Genomic DNA, 16,821 nt, shown 5'->3' with positions numbered 1-16,821 from the left:
ACTGCGGTTCACTTCTCTCACTTGTTCACCAGCAGTGTGGCGGCTCCTGGCGCCTCCCTGCTCAGCCAGCAGAGTTTGACAGTCAGATAAACAAAAATAATTGGGAGCACCAACCAGCAAAGGCTTCAAAGTCCAGATTCTATTCTTTCGACATTGAGCTTCCATTCACATTCGGGCCTTTGACATGTTTAATTGTGTGAACGTGGACTGAAAACTGACCAGGAATTGTTATTTTGCAGTCATTAAAATGAGTGATTTTTTTTTTGTTTTGTTTTGTTTTTCATTTTGTGTTGTTGCAACCTTGTTAACAGTCTGTATATTGTGTATTTTTTAGGGGAGTTGTGTTGTTCCTCCCGGTGGCAGAGCAGCTTCTGCTCCACTGCCTCCGTCCTTCCTTTCTTCCTTCTCTCCAGCTCCTGCTATTTCTCTGTCTTCTACCTGAGCAACTATTTGCTGTTCTCACCTTCTTCGTCTTACGGGAATGTTTGGTTGTGTGTGTGTGTGTGTGTGTGTGTGTGTGTGTGTGTGTGTGTGTGTGTGTGCGCCCACGCCCACGGTGTTGAGTCCACTTTGCTCAAACGCTGGGATTCTCTTGGTCTTCAGATGAGTGAGAGCAGTTTGGGGTCTGTGAGAAAAAGTGATGCTCGCTGGCCAACCAGAGTGGCTTTCAATCAGCGCCCTGTGGCGGAAACACTTAGAAAAAAAAGGATGTTTATATCCTGGATCACAAGTAAAAGCAACATTTGAGTGGCTTGTTTCACGGTGGAGCTTGAACGCATCATTTCTCAAAAATACTTTCTGTAACTTTAGCGAGCGAGCGCTGCAATATGTAATCTGACCCCCTAGATGGCAGATTTTAAAACTTCTGGCAGAATTTTACACGCTGTACCATTAGGTATCCAAGTACAGTATTTTATTGCAGTCCTCAACATTTCCCCCACATGCTGCACGTGCACCGTTGAGCCCAAAAGGATAAAAAAAAAGAGAGAAAATCATGAAAGACGTGCAAAGAATTCAAAAACCCACAAACACGAATTTGCTAAAAGTGCGTAAAATAAAATCCAAGCAGATTTGCCGCGCGTCCGGGACGGCCCTGTGGAGGAGATGAATGGCATGACTAAGGACAGCGGCTTCATGAGTAACCAGTGTTTGAGCTGCGTGACCAAACCCTTTTAGCAGTTTTGCATGAATGAGCAGTTTGTCCCCGGGGGGAACTGAGCTGCGCTTGTGTGGCCTCGGCTCGTCCGTGTTCCTCGCGTGTAAAACTCCAGCATCCTGGTGCGAGGAGTCACGCCTTTCACTCCCACAGAGGATCGGAGAACTGCTGCAATACAGGAAGTTTACAGTACACAGTTTTGCACCCATTGTTAATCTTGGCACAAGGATGTTTTTCTACTTTTTAAACCTGGGTAATTCAACAAGATTCAGCACATACATAAAACCCAGGTTCATGTCCTCTGCTGCCGACTGTCACTTTCTGATGTGATTTGGTGAGTTCTGGCGGGCCAATTAAACGCCAGCCAGCGCCTCTGTAATTCAGAGTTACACAGCGCGTCTGTCTGTTCTTTTAGAAAAACCAAGTGGAGACGGTTCGATACTTCAGAGGACGCTGCCACGCAGTCGGCAAGACGATCACATCACTTAAAGCCGTTACGATCTCACACAGGGAGCGTTTAGAGGTTACAGCACCAAGCCAGCACCCTGTGGTGTGTGTGTGTGTGTGTGTGTGTGTGTGTGTGTGTGTGTGTGTGTTCGTGTGAGGCAACATTTCATCCTTGGGTTTGGTGATCAACAGTGTAAATATGAGTAAGAGGGACAGCTGTGTTTGAACAGCCCAGCCCTGAAGCAGCATCTCTCTCTCATACACACACACACACACACACACACACACACACACACACACACGCGGAGCGTCGGCGTTACTCATGACCCCACAAAGAGATCCAACCTGGCAGAGCAGGAGGACGGAGTGAGACAAGGTGAACCAGAGAACACAGGTTTGTGTCATCACGTTTGTCTACGTCTACGACAGGTGTGCGTTCATAAAGGCCAGACTGAAGCCGTGGTTTCCTACCCAGAGATCAATCAGGGTCCCGGTGCTCCCAGTTAGCTGCCATCTTGCACCAGCATATTTCTAAGGAAGCCTGGTGTGGACAATCCAGCTGCCTGACAGCAGAGCGTTTGGTATTTAGGGTAACGCTAGGGGGCGCCCTCAAATAAACCAACCAAGAAGAAGAAGAAGAAGAAGAAGAAGAGGGTGGACCAGGTCTTCAGGTTTGAGTGAACAGGCCACTGTAGTTCACCGGCAAGCTCGGGAGAGGAAGGGAGAGTAAATGACGCTGCAATCTAAGATCTAACCACTCGATGTCACTGTTTCTCCTTCAAAATCTCCAAATATTCCACACTTACACACAACGTGCTCTCAGTGATGTTTTTTTTTGCGACGCTCGTTGCTACAAGTTTGAAGCTCCAAACTGCCAAGGAAGAATGACGGTTATTTTTTAATCGTTTTGGTTGCATCCTATGACGGCCGAGATATGCAACATAAATAAATGACACCTCCTGAACATTGAATGAGGGAGCACCTGAACCCCTCCGTTCGCCCTGGGTTCAGTTCTCAGCGGGTTCAGTTCAGTTCCCACCTGATGCCTTTCTCAGGGGTTCGTCTCCGGGTTTTTCCGGGCTGCTCTGGACGTGCGGCTCGACATCGACATTCCTCTCCTGTGCCGATGGTAAATAATTGAACCGGCGTCTTCCTGTGTTTTTTTTGTTTCTGAATCAAACACGCCGTCACCTGGCTGGCTGACAGGTGCTGCTTCCAATTAATCCCAACATGGATGGAGCGCGACGAGCCACCGCAGCCGCCGACGGATCCTCCGCTGCCTCATACAATATTTACTCTGGAAGGGACGGCGCTCATTAAAGTCAGCCAGCGTGGCTCCTGCTCTGCTGCTTAAAGGACAAACAAACTCCCCTTAATGACCGGCACCCTCAGCTGCTTGGAGGCCAAGAGGCATTGCAATACCAAATCTAAATGTGGCTTCTTCTTGCTGCTCTTCTTCTTCTTCTTCTTCTTCTTCTTCTAATTATTATTATTATTATTATACATTTTTCCACCCCACCCCAACGCAACAAAACACAAAACTAAAACCAAAGACCCTCAATGAAAAAAAAATGACAAGCAAACCAACAAAACCAAACTCAACGCCACACCCCACACCAACAGGCTCAACCTCAATAACCTCCAAATGCTGCAGGACGCCATCAGAAGAATCTCTGAGCTGAGGTGTGAAAAGAATGCAGAGAAAAACAACAATAAAACCAGGAATCCTCCCTCAACAGCAGGAGGGAAATCAAAACAAGGCTTGAAGGAGTGAAGGAGTGGAATGAGGGTTATTTTTTCCTCCTCCAGCTGAACTCTCGCGTGGCTTCGCTCATTACAGCGCAGTGAAAAGACTCATTAAACCTGGATGAGGTGCGGCTCCACCAGATCTGCCGTCATAAAGGCTTTTGATTGAGTTCTAACATGGGTTAGCAAACTGTAATTCTGAACCTGGGCTGTATCGATGAAGTGTTTTGATAGATTGACTGATCCATTCATCCATTGGTTCCATTCTGGAGGTTATTCCTCCTAGCACTTCCTGGAGTGACGTAGCGTAGCATGCTAGTCAAAATCCAGGGAGCTTCTTGGAGCTCAACCTTTCAGCACCAACTGTGAGCCACGCGTTGGCAACTCGTTGGCGCCGCACGCAAAGTAATGCAGCATGCAATGCGTTGATTTGATGTCTAACTCCATTTTACAGAAGAAAAAAAAAAACAATGAAAAAAAAAATCAACATCTGTTGAATGAGAACAAAAAGGAGACCAATTAAACAATTCAAAGAAGTCAATATAACAAACAGGGGAGGGCTAATTATACAGAGCTCTGATTCCATAATCTAATCAGTTTGAAAAAAATAAAAAATCAGATGATTAGATTAAAGAATAACCCAAGCCAAGTGCAAAACATGTTTTTTTGTGGCTGACTGAAAGTTTTACAAAGTTGAACTAATCAGTGAAAGCAATTTGTGTTTGTGATACAAAATGAACACATCTTCATGCAGAGCACACTCCAATGAAGTCTGTCTGATTGAAGCAATAATCCCAAACACCATGTTCATCTTCACAGCTGCTGCTTTCTGGAGCATTTTGCAACTTAATCAGGACTTTGTGAATAAGTCAGACGTGCACACGGCGGACCGGCTCATCACGGGACATGGCGTGTGGGTCTGGCGTGTGGGTCGCCATATTAACTCTTATTCACCGACCCGTTGCGTTTAGTTGACGACGCCTCTTCAACCTCCTCACGCTTAACAACAGAAGGCAGGAGGGAGAGCGAGAGAGAAACCACGGAGCAAAGCAGGCAGGTGAAGACGTTCCATCATGAAATTTCAAACTACCGTATGTCAGACTGGATTCCAACACAGACGGCCAATTAAACAAGCAAAAAGAAAAACACGCAGCGCAGGATAAAAACCTGACAGGGTGGTTGGTTCACATTGACCGTCAGCTCAGGAAAAAACAACAGCGAGCGAAGCATGAGTCAGCGCACAGTCAGTGCTTCACTGTAGAGGGCGACAGGGAGCTCCACCGTGACGCCGTTCTCACACACACACACACACACACACACACACACACACACACACACACACACACACACACACACACACACAATTTTATTTTATTTTATTTATTTATTTATTTCAAACAGGAAGGAAAATGAGAGAATAGATGACTGTTGGGAAACATGAGAGGAAAGTTGAAGGAGGACTTTGTGATCCACAGCCCAAGGACATCCAGGCAAAAGCTCAGCGCCCCCCCCGCCCCCACAACCCTGGCTGGGCTGGAGCATCAGTTATAGCACAGGGTCCTCCACAGTGCACCGGAGCCATGTGAAGGTCAGTGTGAGAGTCGTGCAACTGTGCTGGAGACCAGCAGCAGGTGGTAGAACACCAACTGGTTGATGCAAACAGACAGTGTATTCTAACCGCGTCGTTATTCAAGCACAGACTTCAGCAGAGATCATCCCGTGATGCAGGGTTCTGTGGATCAGTGTGGTTCAGGCCGTGATGCAGGGTTCTGTGGATCAGTGTGGTTCAGGCCGTGATGCAGGGTTCTGTGGATCAGTGTGGTTCAAGCCATGATGCAAGGTTCTGTGGATCAGTGTGGTTCAGCCCGTGATGCAAGGTTCTGTGGATCAGTGTGGTACAGCCCGTGATGCAGAGTTCTGTGGTTCCTCTAGCGGGCAGTGAAGACTGAATTCTCAGCTCTGACTTCACTGTAAATGGGGGGGGGGACAGCAAGCCGACAGATTCTCTCTCACTACCAAAGAGGCATCATTGTCTCATCTCTCAGCTGAGGCGGCCCGCTTAATGCAGCGGCCAACCCACTGCTGCTCTCAGCAGGAGGTCCTGTGATTGTCCCCTGAATGAAGCCACGACGACCAGGACACACAGAGAAAGAGAAAAACAACTGCGAGCGTGCCAGCGGCAGCTCCTTGCACATGAGCTGAGGGTAATTTGGAGTAGTTCACTATCACCATTAAATTGAAAAAAACAAATAAATAAAAATAAATAAAAAAATCCTCCATCAGCTTTGTTCAGGTTCAAAGCTGTCTAATGTGTGAGAGCAGCTGTCAAAAAATAATGGAAAAAGCCAAAAGTTAAGAGTCAATATTGGAAAACGGGTGTGAGAGCCGCTGCCTGTGTGGGATTCTGAGCAGCCGGGTAATCATTTCTGAAACAAGAGTTGCATTTCAATTTTTTGATTTTTGCTTTTTTGCCTCATGCATCACAAGTGAAACCTCGCGTAGGTCCTATATATATGTATATATATATATATATATATATATATATATATGTATATGTATATATATATATATATATATATACATATATATATATATATATACGTACAAACAAAAACAAAAGACAAACACCTACAAAGGAGAGTTTGTTTTGCAACCATCTGTTTGGCTCTCCGTCTATCAGGGAGCTCGTTAACCTCTCGTAAACTTTAGATTTAAGAATATTTCCACTGTTTGCTCCAAGTGCTGGGCCATCTGTCTGCCTGAACGCCCGACTGTGTGTTTGCTGAGGAGTTTAGGAGGCTCAACATATGCTCCAAGTACAAACAATGTTGCCGGGAGAAGGTCAGTCTGACTGTGAGACATGCTTGGACATCGGGTGGTAGCTGACAGGTGTAGCGCAGCATCCGCTCACTCACGCCACACCTTGGTTTGTTTTTTCACTTTTGCGAGATGGGTTTGTCTGAAGGTTCTCGGTCATCCGGCTCACCCGAAGGTCGGAGGGTTGAGTTCAGGCAACTGGATTTGTTTCTTGTGACCTTGGAGATGTTTCGCCTCTCGCTCGAAAGGCTCCTGGTGGTTCAGTACCTGGGACTCTCCAACACCTTGCAGAACTGAACCTTCCAGAACTTTTTGGTTGAGAGGCAAAACGCCTTCAAGATCACAAGAACACAGAAGACGTCCAGTTGGCCCAAACTCAACCCTCCCCCCTCGAGAAACGGAGATGTGCAAATGTGCAAAGTGCTGCGAAATCTCCACACTTAAAAATGCAATTATTTCAACATGAAAATCAATGGAGACAAACAGAAAACGCAAGTTTTGGATATTTTGAACTCGTGTTCACCTCCTATTCTGTCTTCTCACCTGCACAGTGACTGGAGGGGCGGAGCTCCCGGTTTCTAAAAAAAAAAAAAAAAAGGCCAATGAGGGAGCGCCAAGGAACTGTGCTCTATTGTTTAGCCAGCAGCGGCCGCCAAACATGGTTGCAAAAAAAACACTTTATTAATGAACCTTTACTCACTGTTTTTGTTTGTCTGCGTTGCTGCGTAGAACATTAAATAGACTCGTATGTCCTTTTTTGTCCAAGTTGGTCTAATGTTGAGTTAAGATGGCCATTGAAACATGGTGCTGACTGGGACAGCAATGTCCCGGCTTCAAAAGGAGCATCCGTGACCCCAGTGGGTGACGTGAGGATGACTCTGTCCGTCATTATATCCAGTCAACGGTCCGAAAACCCACAGTCTATCCTGCTGCATGCAGTGTCTCTGAACCGGGAGCGCTGTCAAGACCTGTTAGCGTCAAACCCTCGCCGCCGTCACTGCAGTAAAAAAAAAACCTGTTTAACCTCCTGCTCTTCAACGCTTAGCCGTTAGCCCGGCATAAAGAAATCAGAACCTGTATGAGAACCCCATTCAGGGTCACCGGCCTGTCTTTCTCCCGGTGATTCAGAACCACTTCCTGCTGAATAAACAATCCCTGTCAAGCAACAGCGACCGCTCGGTGTTCCTCTGCAGTGTTCCTGCAGGCGGAGGCTCGGTGAGAAGAACTCCACGTCTCGATTAGCTGGCTGCTGTGATGCAGTGTCTGCGGCACAAGCCCACACGGCTCCGTTAATCGTTGAATAAATATGATATCGAAAACGCCGTCGCTTCTGCGGTGGCGGCAGGATTTCTATATTCTTGCCGCAGTCCATTAAATCCACCTAAAGAGTTGAAAGCTTTTTCAAATGATTCAAATGTCATTTATTTTTTCCTCCACTTGAAGGTTACTAATAGAAACGTCTCATGATGTGAACGCAGAACAATATTCCCAACTATCCAAACTATCCAAACCTCCTCTCAGAAACTCAGAGATTTAATTTATTGTTGTCCTTTGGGAGACAATGGACCCTTATTTCTTCCCTTAACCTGAATCCCAGGTACATTTTGGTGGTGGTCTCTCCTGACGTTTAATCAAACAGGCCGTGTATGGAAATTGAATAGAAAAATTCAGTGTTTGAAATAGAAAATGATTAAAATCTGAGGAAAGGAGGAAGTTAAAGGTGATGAAAAAGGAAGTTACGGGTGAGCAGGGGGCAGTTTTGGGCGAGTAGAATGGACAGGTTGCAAGTATGAAAGATGTGCAGTGAGCCACGACCAGAGGGGGGAGGAGCTAAAACCTGGACGTCTGAGAACGAAAAAGGAGCAGAGGAGACGAAAAAGTAGAACAGATGCAAGAAAGAATAGAGATATGAAGAGATGCACATTTAAAAATAGTGTGTGAGTGTGTGTGTGTGTGTGTGTGTGTGTGTGTGTGTGCGTGCGTGCGTGTGTGTGTGCGCGCGCGCGTGGGTGTGTGTGTGTGTGCATGGGTGTGTGTGTGTGTGCATGGGTGTGTGTGTGTGTGTGTGTGCACTGAGGTGGCAGCCATAAAAGTGGAGAGTAGTCAGCTGGATACATCAGTCCAGGTGTTGTTACTGGCCTGCAGCTAGACACACACACACACACACACACACACACACACACACACACACACACACACACAAGCGTGTGTATGTGTGTGTGTGTGTGTGTGTGTGTGTGTGTGTGTGTGTGTGCTGACAGAAAGAAAAGTTTTGTCTTAAACAGCAATCAGCAGCCCTGAGGCTCTGACCTTCCATTAATGCAACAACACAGCATCAACAACAAGAGGCGTGCTGCCATACATCGCACATGTGCAAACAGAATAGAACACACACTCACACACACACACACACACACACACACACACAGGCACACACAAAGAGGGGGAGAGGTAGACAGAGATGCTGAGGACTGCTGCTCCTCCTTCCTTCCTTCCTTTTCTTCCTTCCTTCCTTCCTTCCTTTCCTTCCTTCCTTCCTTCCTTCCTTCCCCCTCCCTCCTTGCCAGTCATCCAGTGGTGGAGGAAACTGAGCAGCATTAAACGAGGAGCACTGATCCATTCGCACTGGACGAGTGAACGACTCGACATCGTCACTTCAAGCACAAGAAGGCCATCAAGCGAAATGAATTCTGTTTGTATGATCTCTGAAATGAAATCATACAAACAGATCATAATCTCTTCTGTATTACAACAAATGTACGAAAGTCATGACTTCAAGTCTTACCGGACAAATAAATCAATGATATGAAATGATATTCTAAACAGAGCCCATGCTATATTAGCAAGTCCAGCTTTAACGACACAGTTCTCGCAAACGTTTCAAAATAAAAGAAGAATGAGGAAAACCATGGCATCTTCCTAACTGCTTTTGACACGTTGCGTCTACCCTGGCGAGCCACTGATCAATACAGCCATAAATAAATGAATGAATGCCGCGGTGTCTTTGAGCTGCGAAGCCTGGTTCCCGCCTGGTAACTTCAAAAGGGTGCAGGAGCGGCTCGGCGCTCCGCGGCGTGAACGACGGAGGGAGGGATCGCATTTGCATTGCTTTTACAGGCCACTTCTCTTGGCAGCTTGACCACTGGAAGCACCTGAGACTGCAGGTCAGCCTGCATCCATCAGCTGAGTCATTCATTCACCGGCGCTGGCTGCCGTGGTGCAGGGGCGGCTGCAGGTCAGACACACTCACAGGCAGGCAGCTTCGTGCATGGGCAGCGCCCACACACTTTGAATATATATGTATGTATATATATGTATTTATAGAGAAAATATTGGGCATTTATTTTACTGGACACACATTCTATTGAATAACTTCAACTTTCCTCATTGATCTGCCCTGGATAAAGCTACTGTAGTACTTGCACTAGTTGCCTGTTAACCAAATATAAAACAAAATATATAAATTCCCTCCCAGAACTCTCACAAAATGTCAATAAAAAAAAAAAGTTATATTCTAGAACAGATGAGATAAGATCGGCCTTAGTTGTCCCACATGGAGAAATCATTGCTAATATACAGTTTAATTTGGCATGGCAACAGGGGTATAGATATGATAATTATTATACTATTACGTGTGACTTTATGGTCATTTTTGAACACATGACCTGAACAATGTTCGTTTCAACCGTGGGAAGTCGACTCCCGCAGCAGAGAATAATCCAGAGATGAAAGTTTTGAAGGTGTTGATGCAACCTACTTCACAGTTTTGGGGATGCACCGCATGCTTTTATGTTCGGGTCATTAGAAGCCAATGTGAAAGACGGCCACTGAACTCTGACTGAGCCGCATAGAGGAAAAGATAAAAGAGAATTTCCCTTCGGGGTGCAATGCAAGGTCAGGAACAAAGAACGCCGGTATATCACCAAAACAAAACGGCAACTCATTAAGAGTTTGGAAAGAATGCCTGACTGAAGCCTTCACTTCAAGCTGCAGGAGTTAAATTAGGAGAACAAGTGCACTCATATCACTCCAAGGACTTTGGGTTTTGTTTTGATTTTACAACTTTACAAATGTTTGAGCCAAACAACTGCGGCTTTAGTTTCTGCTTCTGGTTAAAGTTTCTGTTGGGCTCACACGTCCTCACCTTCCAAGAATATTTTCCCAACCAAGTCATCATCATCTCCTTGTTGTTGGAAACACTTTTTAAATGACTTGTGATGTTGATATCCATGCGATATTCTTTCCTTCACTCAGGTTGATGCTGCAAAAACCATAAACTTTTTCACTTTCACTTTCACTGAATCTTTGGAGCACCAAAGCACCAAAGAAGAAGGAAGAAGAATAAAAGTCACTGCGTCAAACCAGTGTCTTTGAAGCCCCACCAGGGTGTTTAGCTCTTAGAACCACCTGGAACCACCTAGAACCGTCCAGGACCATCCAGAACCACCAGGGTGTTTAGCTCTTAGAACCACCTGGAACCACCTAGAACCGTCCAGGGCCACCCAGAACCACCAGGAACCTCCTAGAACCGTCCAGGACCACCCAGAACCACCAGGTTGTTTAGCTCTTAGAACCACCAGGAACCATCTAGAACCGTCCAGGACCACCCAGAACCACCAGGAACCTCCTAGAACCGTCCAGGACCATCCAGAACCACCAGGGTGTTTAGCTCTTAGAACCACCAGGAACCACCTAGAACCGTCCAGGTCCATCCAGAACCACCAGGGTGTTTAGCTCTTAGAACCACCAGGAACCACCTAGAACCGTCCAGGACTACCCAGGACCACCAGGGTGTTTCGCTCTTTATTGAAACGACACTGCAAACATGGAGGAGATGCAGCTGTTTGATGACTGACTGACTATTAATATAATTTCTTCAAGTTTGGCGGATCAGATTAAAAAGCTTAATGGCCCTCATATGGCACACGGGCCATAGTTTGCCCATGCCTGGTCTACACTCTGACGAGCAACTGTGCTCAGCAGATATTGAAATCTTAAAAAAACACAACAACAACACGACAAGCTGGTTATGAGGGCGAGAGCCGCAGACCTCGGTGCCCTCTTGTGTTGCAGAACTCACTGAGGAACGACGAGGAGCCCACGGTCTCATCAGCGTAACTCCAGCGAGGCGTTGCTGCTCCCTGACACCCTGAGAGTTACTGCTGCAGACCGGTCCTCTGCCACCGCCAGCTAATTGAGCCTGAGACGACGCTCTCGCACGCCGACGCACCGCTAACACAAACACACCAGGAGGTTTTTCCTGGGACTTTAACGACGACTCGGCCTCTTTGTCTTGCGCTCGGTCCGGCGCTCCGTGCCGAGCGTTGGCCTCGGCCGCCCGCGCTGGCGGTGCTCTTATGTGCGGCCGCATCTGCGCCCACGATTGTTTTTGTTCACAGATGAACGTGGCGTGAAGATAGCGAGACCTCCTCAAACGAACACATCTTGATAATGAATAGTCCCCCGTTCCCGCATTGTTCTCCCAAAAAGCCGTGAAATCAGAGCACGGGGAGCACAACGCCTGCTCTAATAGCAGCCCTGCCTGCCGTCGACATCGTCGAGCCCTCCTTTAATTCCTCAACCTCTTGGCTTTCCCGCTCTTCATTCACGTTTCCAGCCCTCCTGGTTTCTGTTGCTCAGTGAGAGGAGAGGATCATTTTCTCTGGCGTTTCATGGCTGGCTGAGCTTCGGTTCCTCACAGAGGTGAGATATGGGCTTTTGTGGCTCGTGGCTATTGTTCAGCATTGCTCCCGGCAGCCCAATGAGATGCTGCACGTGATGTTATGAGGAAAACTTTGAACAAATTCAAAAAAAAAAGAAAAAAAAGCAAAGCTGAACACCGGAAGAGACGGAATATATGTATCGTAGCACGAATCAAGACGGCGCGGCTCCTCTTCCTCCTCCGTCTTCCTCCAGCATCACTGCGGTTTGCAAGGGATGAAAAGGAAGACGCGCTCTCATCCTCGCTGCAGGAAATGTTTTAGGTGACACAAAGAAGTTTCCAGGGGGAAAAGGAAATATTGAAACTTCTCCCAACTTGCGAGTCAGAAAAGCAAAGACTAAATCTATTTCAGTTCACGTCACATCTTGTGTTGCCAGGAAAGAAAAAAAAAAAAGCTAAAGAAAAATCTAATCCTCTTTCTGATTCTGTAACCACTTCCTTTCAGCCTGAGTTGAGCACTTTTACAAAGTTGGTGTCGTTTCCAAGTTCTGCTTTTATCTGCGGTGTCTTTTCTGAAAATCTCCCTGCTGTGTACGTCATTCGCACATTTGAGCCGAGTACAGAGATGCTGTCAACATACGGGAGTTGACAGACAGTCTCCTAATTACTTTTGTCGCAAAGCGTGAAAATACAAAAAAATGCGGAATCAAGAGACAGAAATTAAAAATACATTTAAGAGTGACAGATTGAACAACTACGTGCCTCTCACACGTCAATGCACTCATCAGCAACTACAAACGTTGAAAATCAGGCCTTTGTGATGGAAGACGAAGCCACCGGGTGTCTGGCAGGTGCGACGACGCTGAACTCAGCATTTTTGCAGAAGACTGAAAGTCATGTGAGAAATTTTGCGTTCAACATGGGATGTCCAGAGTTAATGTTCAAACAGCTATCAGTAGTGCAATGGAAAAGTGAGGATGTGAGTACAAACAAAAGAAACGGCGACATTATTTGGATCTTCGTTCAATGAGTTCCGCGTCGGCTGCAAAATAAAAAAAGACTTGAGAGCAAAAGCGTGGCTCTGCCCGCAGTTGCTGCATATCAGCTGACGACCTTGGCCACAACAAAAGGTGTCAACACATCAAAAATGCAGCGCCTCCATCAATAATGTAGAATTCTGTTTCCAACGCGCGCACGTTTGATGTGAAATCTCGTCAGCTTCGGCTTTTATATAAGACGTGAAGCAACATCGTGGACGTGATTCAATTCATCATGAGGCTAACACACTAATACAGTGGGAGTGACCAATAAGAAATTCATAAAAATGCAAAGATGATGTAAAGACATTTATGGTCCAAAGTTTGAAAGATGCAGAATTAGAAGTACAGGCAAACAGTGTTGTAAATATAACAAAACAAGAAAATAATGAATTCAAACTTTTTTTTTTTCAGAAACGGGGAGGAATCTTTTCCCAGGGTGGGAACTACTGCCTGCTGAAAGTGTTTTGCTGTAATTTTAACGTCAAGTTTGACATGATAGTTGCAGTCACGACTTGGCGGAGCTCATCCCGCCGAAGGGAAACTTTCTGGACACGCATCCAGCCAACAGTGAGATGGCTGTTTTTGTTGTTCTTGTTGTGTTGTGTTGTGCTGTGATTGGTTTAGTAAATCGAGCAGTTGGCAGGAAAACTGCAGCTTCTCCGTTTTTGCCCATATGCGACGCTCCTCGTGGGAAAGCGCACTGTTTACCAACTGTGAAAACACAGATGATGATCAAGGCTGCGAGATGACGGAGGGATTTCTAAAATGTTTTTGCTGACAGACACAGAGACAAATAAATCCTCCTTTCTTAATCTTAAGAGCCTCTCGCATATCAGGAAACAACTTTGCTATCTGCTTCCTTGTTCTGGAGAACCAGCGCCAGAACTCAGCCTGGCGGCTTGCCAGTTGAACGAACGCTTGTATGACTGGCCTCTTGCCAGTGGCCAAGTGTAACCGGCAGTTATTCGTGTTGCTGTTGACTTTCGAGGGTTCCCAGCCAGCAGGTGGAGCCGTTCTCCTCTGACCCCTGAAATCAAGCAGGCTGTTTCCTCCTCACGACCCACCGCCGCTCGCTGGAGAGTTCCTCTTTTTGGAGCGCGTCTGGCCACCAACAACCACGTCACGTTCAAGGTCACTTCAATCCCCCGTTTCCTATTGTGGTGCATGCTTTGAACCTCAGCAAGACATCGCGAGCACATCTAAAAACACCGATCACTCACGTGGTAACGCTTTACATGGCCCAACAACAAGCACAGGGAATTCGTCTCCAAGCGAGAGCCGCTGCAAAACTCTGAAAATCTGACTTTTGGATGATATAACGTCACTGTAACACATTTACAGATCCAGATGTCAGAGCGGCACAGCTGGAAAGCAAAAGGAGGAAGGAATGAAGACGAAGGAGAGGCGCCCATGGAGGGGACGACTGAGAGGAGCCGTTGTCATTTTCCTGGCAGAGTCTCAAACCGTCTCGGCAGAAGGCTAATCAGTACAGCCGCAATCACAAAGACGTGAATGTTTCATATGTTCACATGTATGCAGCCACAGCCAGACGTCCTGTAGTGCATGGCACACCTTGTCTCCACTGTGTCACTAATCCAACATGTGTTATACGTGTACAAAAATCAATGAAGATTCCATCAGTAACACATGGACGGCGCTAGATCTGCAATAGCACTGATTAGCAGGAGTGCGGATGTCAATCATGGTGAGTCACCAACTTCTTCCAGGTGGTGACTTGTCCAAGGCGTAAAGCAGCTATAGAACATGGTGGCTAATACAGGAAGTAGAAGACGAGCTTCTCAATGAGTCCTTTCTTAGTTCTCGCGTCGACCTTCTCAACAAAACGGCTCATGAAGCTTGATCAGGTTGATCGGACTTCTATGGAAATGAGTCTGATGTTCCCCATCAGCCAGAGGGTTTGTTCTGATGGTATCAGTGCTCAGGATGGAGCCGCACAGCACTGCTTCTTCAGTCCACGTCGAGTCGGTTGCTGGGAGGCTCTGCGTTGGTCTCAAGTCATTGTCGCTTCAATCTGCAGCACCTTCACGTGTGCCGAGTTCAGCCTGAACTTTGTGATGGGCTTCCACCAGACCTCCACTTCCTGTTACACCAGCAGGCCCTGCTCCTGCTCTGCTGTGTCCTTCGAGCCCTCTCACTCCCACCGACCACCAGCATTATTTATTCATCACGTCCTCTGCTGCCTATGTTCTAATGTGAAATCAGTGTGTTAGCTCTCTGCTCCAATGCCAGATACCCCAAACCACTTCTGAGAGATGATTAGAAATAAAAAATAAATAAATACAAAATAAATCTGACACCAGTGTAACTTTGAACCGACTACTAACTAACTAACCTACTAGTACTACTGCCGTATAACTAACAAACTGAATCCATTTCAAATTTTCTGGATGAAGTTGAACAGACCGTTTGCTACCACACACACACACACACACACACACACACACACACACACACACACACACACACACACACACACCAAACAGCGGATAGCCCAAGAGGGAGATGAGCCTCAGTGCTCTGACAGTGAGACTCCACCAACAGGTGCAGCTGTCTGTCTGTCCGTCCATCCGTCCGTCCGTCTCTCCGTGTTTGCGCCAGGAAACTACACCAAAGAGCCCAACACTCAAAGTTCTAACGTCCTGCAGACCTGTGTGTGTGTGTGTGTGTGTGTGTGTGTGTGTTGGCTTCATTAAAGATCCGTTTCTTGCCCTGGCAGGTTCAATATTTATCAAACAGGGGCTCAGGTGTTTGACTGCAGAATCTGAAATTACTACTGAGGTGTGAGAGTGGGGGTGGGGGGTGGTGGGTGGCGGGCGCTGGTGCTCTGAATAATGGCTATTTAAAAAAAAGAAAAGAAAAAAGAAAAAAAATCACCCGAAAAAAACGAAAAACAAAGAAATGAGGCGACGCAGAGGACGGACAGGAAGCTGTGTGCTGGCAGCAGACGCTCCGCCGCCGCCGCCGCAACCGCCACCTCGGCCTCTCGCCGCCCTCGCGTCCATCATTGCTTCTCTTCAAGAGGCACACAATCAAATCAAGCGCCGCCAGATGCCGCGACAGAGCCCAGTTTGAAGCAGCAGGCTGCTGGACACTGACCACAGGCAGCAGCCTGGTTCTTAAGAGAGAGAGAGAGAGAGAGGGAGAGAGAGAGAGAGAGAGAGAGAGAGAGAGGGAGAGGGAGAGAGAGAGAGAGAGAGAGAGAGAGAGAGAGAGAGGGAGAGACAGAGAGAGAGAGGGAGAGAGAGAGAGAGAGACAGAGAGAGACAGAGAGAGAGAGAGAGAGGGAGTGGGAGAGAGAGGGAGAGACAAAGAGAGAGAGAGGGAGAGAGAGAGAGAGAGGGTGAGAGAGAGAGAGTGAGGGAGAGAGAGAGAGGGAGAGAGGGAGAGAGAGAGAGAGAGAGAGGAGAAAACAGACAGAGACTCACTGGAACCTGAAGGCCGCAGCACTTCTCTTATCCACGGGAGCCAATCAGGAGACGGGGATCTCGGCGGAGACGCGATGAGAAACCTGGAAAAAACACAATCAGACGGTCAAGACAAACAAACCGGTTTTGACTGGTTGTTGTTTAGCAGCAGCCACACATCGAGCGCAGGCTTCCTGGGTTCAACTCTGAGGAGGAGGAGCTAGAGGATGAGAGCAGGGAGGCCGCTGGCGCAGAACAGCGGCGCAGCGTCAACTGGTGTTCCGACCAGAACACAGACAATGATCGGAACGTCCTGGTGTTCCACCTGCAGAAGACCCCTGAGGGAGCAGAACCCACGCAGTGCTGCCACCGGCCACCGTGTACACTGCACACCTGCGTGAGGTGTGAACACATGTGACGGTCACCAGAGTCCAGTGTTTCTACGCTAACTCAGACCTGCACCAGCAGGCTTCCCATTCACTGCCATGCAAATTAGGCTTGAACTGACTGCAGGTCCACTGCATCACA

At 47.2% G+C, this 16,821-nt stretch overlaps 1 protein-coding gene across 1 annotated transcript in view; it reads right to left on the bottom strand.

The window, feature by feature from the left end:
- LOC142880930 (leucine-rich repeat and fibronectin type III domain-containing protein 1-like protein) overlaps positions 1 to 16,399 on the bottom strand; it is an 89,731-nt gene extending 73,332 nt beyond the window's left edge. The window contains exon 1 of the mRNA XM_076014898.1: positions 16,315 to 16,399. The gene's annotated coding sequence lies outside the window, so the exon portion shown is untranslated. The remainder of the gene's footprint in view (positions 1 to 16,314) is intronic.
- Positions 16,400 to 16,821: the final 422 nt, after the last annotated feature.

The sequence above is a fragment of the Nelusetta ayraudi genome, unplaced genomic scaffold (genome assembly GCF_046127955.1).
Source record: "Nelusetta ayraudi isolate G7.1 ecotype Tasmania unplaced genomic scaffold, CSIRO-AGI_Nayr_v1 ptg000175l, whole genome shotgun sequence".
Classification (NCBI taxonomy): Eukaryota; Metazoa; Chordata; class Actinopteri; order Tetraodontiformes; family Monacanthidae; genus Nelusetta; species Nelusetta ayraudi.
Note: the sequence above shows the minus strand (reverse complement) of the source record. Positions and strands in the feature narration are given on the sequence as shown.